The sequence below is a fragment of the Rutidosis leptorrhynchoides genome, chromosome 8, assembly GCF_046630445.1.
Source record: "Rutidosis leptorrhynchoides isolate AG116_Rl617_1_P2 chromosome 8, CSIRO_AGI_Rlap_v1, whole genome shotgun sequence".
In the NCBI taxonomy this organism is placed as follows: domain Eukaryota; kingdom Viridiplantae; phylum Streptophyta; class Magnoliopsida; order Asterales; family Asteraceae; genus Rutidosis; species Rutidosis leptorrhynchoides.
Genome location: NC_092340.1, coordinates 107,296,905 through 107,303,103, shown reverse-complemented (window position 1 = coordinate 107,303,103; position 6,199 = coordinate 107,296,905).

Here is a 6,199-nt window from a genome sequence, read left to right as displayed (position 1 = left end):
AATTCTGGAAATCAATCATAACTACGTCATCGGTTAAAATAAATATACGTTTACTCATTTCACTCTCTTACGATAGCTTCACTTATACTCTTCGCGTAATCAAATTGTTTTATCTATATTACTCAATGATGATAAAACTCTATTTATCAACTCATATTCGTCATGAAAACATTTTTATAGTTAGCCATGACGACCTCGATCAAATTTCGGGACGAAATTTCTTTAACGGGTAGGTACTGTGACGACCCGAAAATTTCCGACCAAATTTAAACTTAACCTTTATATGTTTCCGACACGATAAGCAGAATTTGTAATGTTGAATCTCAAAAAGTTTGGAACTACATTCATGTAATCAATTATCATTTGACCGTGTTCGACGATTCATGAACAATTATGTGTATATAGATATGTATATATAATATATAATATTAACTGAAAACGTTAACAAAGTATTAGATATATGATACTTTACATGAACGTATTTGTTTCGATATATTTATTGACAGAATTAAGAGATAATATCAAATGATTGAATTATCAGATACATTATGATATGATTACGGACCTATGTTATGAGGTCCACTGTGATTTAAGAAATCTATTCTTTTTGACCACTCATTACTTAACTAGTATGATAAAATAACGATATTTATATTTTATTTTATCAAATATATATAACGATTTAAATTAATATTATATATATTTATACGCGTATTATACGTATATAGTTTTATACTTTTACTATACTTTAACTTTACCTTTACTTTACTTTTACTTTACTTTAACTTTAATAATTCATACTTTAATAATTCACTTTAATAATTTATACTTTAATAATTCACTTTAATAATTCATACTTTAATAATTCACTTTAATAATTCACTTTAATAATTCATACTTTAATAATTCACTTTAATAATTCATACTTTAATAATTCACTTTAATAATTCATACTTTAATAATTCACTTTAATAATTCATACTTTAATAATTCACTTTAATAATTCAAAAATCTATTATAAATAGAATTCAATAGGTTTTATTATTTCATAGAAATTTGAAAATATATTTCTCTAAACTCTCTCAATCGAATTACACATATATATATTTTCTTTGTATTATTTCAAGATATTATTAGTATACATAAAATACTACGACGGAGTTATATTCAGACGATTTTAAAATAAGTTTTCAAACGGGATAGAGCTAAGGAAATTATGGGTTATAGCTTTGGAGGTTATGGGTATTGATCGAGGGTATTGCTCGTGAGGTCAACTGATAATGCTAAAAACGAACATATATTTCATAGCATTATTCCTCAAGAAAGACAAGCTTTTAGTTGAAATTGTTCTATTTACAAGTGATATTCGTTTATATAATAAAAGGTGAAGACAAAAGACAGATTCGACGAATTGAAGACGCAAACGACCAAAAAGCTCAAAAGTACAAAAGACAATCAAAGAGGTTCCAATTATTGATAAGAAACGTCTCGAAATTACAAGAGTACAAGATTCAAAACGCAAAGTACAAGATATTAAATTGTACACAAGGACGTTCGAAAATCCGGAACCGGGACCAGAGTCGACTCTCAACGCTCGACGCAACGGACTAAAAATTACAAGTCAACTATGCACATAAATATAATATAATATTTAAATAATTCTTATAATTATTTATATATTATAATAAATAATAAAAACCGTCGGCAAGAAAGACTCCAAACCAGAGTGAGCTGTAATTGCAAACTCCACGACTCGCGGAGTTTGAAGGCAAAAATGCCGCGAGTCGCGGAGACCCAAAAGTCGAAAATCCCTATAAAGCTCGCGCATTCTGATCGTAAAAATTCACCAAAAATATATCCATCTCTCTATCTATATCGTATATATTTATATTTATATTTTAATTTTAATTTTAATTTTAATCCTAATAATAAGGGTATGTTAGCGAATGTTATAAGGGTGTAAGTCGAAATTCTGTCCGTGTAACGCTACGCTATTTTTAATCATTGTAAGTTATGTTCAACCTTTTTATATTAATGTCTCGTAGCTAAGTTATTATTATGCTTATTTAATCCGAAGTAATCATGATGTTGGGCTAATTACTAAAATTGAGTAATTGGGCTTTGTACCCTTATTGGGGTTTGGACAAAAGAACGACACTTGTGGAAATTAGACTATGGGCTATTAATGGGCTTTATATTTGTTTAACCAAACGATAGTTTGTTAATGTTAATATAAAGATTTACAATTGGGCGTCCCTATAAATTACCATATACACTCGATCGGACACGATGGGCGGGGTATTTATATGTACGAATAATCGTTCATTTAACCGGACACGGGAATGGATTAATAGCCACTAGAATAATTAAAACAGGGATGAAATTATGTACAAAGGACACTTGGTATAATTGATAACAAAATATTAAAACCTTGGGTTACACTCAGTCGACAACCTGGTGTAATTATTAAACAAAGTATTAAAATCTTGTTACAGTTTAAATCCCCAATTAGTTGGAATATTTAACTTCGGGTATAAGGATAATTTGACGAGGACACTCGCACTTTATATTTATGACTGATGGACTGTTATGGACAAAAACCAGACGGACATATTAAATAATCCAGGACAAAGGACAATTAACCCATGGGCATAAAACTAAAATCAATACGTCAAACATCATGATTACGGAAGTTTAAATAAGCATAATTCTTTTATTTCATATTTAATTTCCTTTATTTTATATTTAATTGCACTTATAATTATCGCATTTTTATTGTTATTGTATTTAATTGCACTTTTAATTATCGTACTTTTTAATTATCGCAAGTTTATTTTATCGCACTTTTATTATTTGCAATTTCATTATCGTTATTTACTTTACGCTTTAATTTAAGTCTTGTATTTATTTTTAATATTTTACATTTGGTTTTAACTGCGACTAAAGTTTTAAAATCGACAAACCGGTCATTAAACGGTAAAAACCCCCCTTTATAATAATAATATTACTTATATATATATTTGTATTTTTATAAAAGTAAACTAATATAGCGTTGAGCTTTGTTTAAAAAAAAGATTCCCTGTGAAACGAACCGGACTTACTAAAAACTACACTACTGTACGATTAGGTACACTGCCTATAAGTGTTGTAGCAAGGTTTAAGTATATCCGTTCTCTAAATAAATAAATATCTTGTGTAAAATTGTATCGTATTTAATAGTATTTCCTGCTAAAATTTAATAACTATTTTATACCACTCTGCTAAAACATCAAGTATTTTTGGCGCTGCTGCCGGGGAACTTTCTAAACGCCGAAAGCGCAACGCTAATATATATATAAAAAAGATTTTTAGTTTACTTTTATTAAAATTTGTTTTTATAAAAATACGTTTTAAATATTCAAAAATATAAAAAGAAAAACAAAAATTTATATATTTTTAAGAGTTTGTTAAAAGTTTTATAAGTTTCTTTATTTTTATTTTAGTTTATAAAAATATAAGTTTTATTTAAATATCTTTTATTTATATTAAAAACAGAAATTAAAAAAAAAGAAGAAAAACGCGTCGAATTTTTTAACCTGTCAGTTGAATTTCTGAACCCCGCAACTCGCGGGGTTTGCAGCTTTGAGAACCGCGACTCGCGGAGGGGACCTGACACACGACAGAAGCCCTAATCCTGCATTTATTACGGAGTATTATTAATTATTATTAATTAAATTGTATTAGGGTTAAATAATTAATTAATTTAGTAGTTAATTTAAGTTTTAATTAATTTTTATTATTTAGTTTAATTAGTTTAATTAAATTATAAAATTAGTAGTTTTAATAAATAAATAATATAAAAATAATATTTTTATAAAAATTGTACTTTTTACAATTTTTTGTATATTTTTATATTTTGTCCCTTTTTAATTGTTTTAGCGTAATATTTGTATTTTTAGCTCATATTTAATTTTAAACTTAGTTTTTGCCATAGTCATTTTTACTTCTAGATTTTTAGGCTTTGCCGTAGAATTCCTTAAGTGCTTTTTCTTTAGACTAAGATTTAGGTACTTTAGAATTTTGCGACGCCTTTTTAAGTTTTAGTTTCTTTTTAAGTTATTTCCATTTGGGATATAGTTTTTCCTATAAGCTTTAATATTTTTAGACACCTTTTACTATGTACCAATTATCATTCCAATTAGTAATTTCAATTTGTGATTATAATTTTAAGTTAGTTGTAGTAATAAGGTTAGGTTAGTCAAGTATTTTTAAGTTTTATAAGTTTCTTTTATTTTTCCGTCACCTTTATTTTTCAACCATTTTTCTTTTTCAATCTTTTTCCGACGAACTCTTTTTCTTTCTTATTTCTCGCTATTCTAGTTTTAGGACATAGATTTTTATTCTACTTCTTATCTAAATTTTCTTAAAATTACGAAAATTTATTTTAAGTGGTTAAATTAATAGACATCAAAATTTTCTGGTTCGTAGTAATAGTTGGATTTGTACGTGGACCGGGTTATTGGAGCCAAACAGTCCTCAATTATATTGAGACCAAACGAATCCTGCCCCTCTGCTGCATCTTTTGGCTATTCGAAACGTGGGCAAAATCAGAAAAGTCTATTGGTTGGATAACTTATTATAATTTTTCTTTCCTTTTAAAAACTAATAGGATATTCAGTGAATGCACCGAGCAAGACGTTCACCACCTTTTGTACGTTCACCACCTGTAACTAGATCAAGACATTTAGCAAATATTACTGCCGTTGATTTTTCTTTAGAATCGTCATCCAGTCGACCAAGTACTTCAGTTCAAATTTCCGATAATCCATTTTTTGAATCCGACCTCACAATTGAGAATCCGGAGAATATTCAGGAACGGTTCGTAGATCCTGAACCACTAAACTTTCCTCCGGAGCCACCAATCATTCAAACAGAGATTGTTGAGGAACGAACCATTAAATCAGAATCATCTAGTGATACCGATTCAACAAATTCAATTATGGAGAATCTGGAACCTTTAAGTATGGAAGACTGAATGAGAGCTAAACGCACTGGCCAAGGTCACGCAATTACTCATCCAGACATTAATGCGCCAGATTATGAAATCAAAGGACAAATTCTACACATGGTGACTAATCAATGCCAATTTAGTGGTGCGCCGAAGGAAGATCCAAATGAACATTTATGTACCTTTAATAGGATCTGCACACTATTTAAAATCCGAGAAGTGGAGGATGAACAGATATATCTCATGTTATTTCCCTGGACTTTAAAGGGAGAAGCCAAAGATTGGTTGGAATCGTTACCTGAAGGGGCGATTGATACATGGGATGTTTTAGTTGACAAATTTCTTAAACAATTCTTTCCTGCATCTAAAGCCGCAAGACTTCAAGCAGAAATTGTTACGTTCACACAGAAACCAAATGAAACTCTATATGAGGCGTGGACAAGATATGGAAAGTTATTAAGAGGATGTCCGCAACATGGTTTAGACACCTGTCAAATAGTACAAATATTCTACCAAGGATGCGACATCACTACAAGAAAAGACATAGATATAGCAGCTGGTGGTTCTATTATGAAGAAAACCGAAACTGATGCTTACAAAATTATTGATAACACTGCTTCCCACTCACATGAGTGGCACCAAGAAAAAGACATCATTAGATCATCTAAAGCAGCTAGAGCCGATTCTAGCCATGACTTAGATTCCATTTCCGCAAAGATAGATGCTGTGGAGAGACGAATGGAAAAGATGACTAAAGATATTCACTCAATACGAATTAGTTGTGAGCAGTGTGGAGGATCACATTTGACAAAAGATTGTCTCAGTATTGAATTAACAATGGAACAAAGAGAGAATATTTCATACATAAACCAAAGGCCTGGAAATAATTATCAAAATAATTATCAACCGCCAAGACCGATTTACAACCAAAACCAGAGTTATAACCGAAATATTCCATACAACAACCAACAAGGTCCTAGCAATCAACAAGTATCCAATAATAATTACAATCAGCAAAGACCGAATTTTCAAAATAAACCACCACAACAAACCGATGATAAAAAGCCGAATTTAGAAGATATGATGACGAAGCTAGTTGAAACTCAAACGCAGTTTTTCACATCTCAGAAACAAACCAATGAACAAAATGTTCAAGCATTTAGAAATCAACAAGCTTCTATTCAAAATCTAGAACAAGAAGTAAGTAACCTA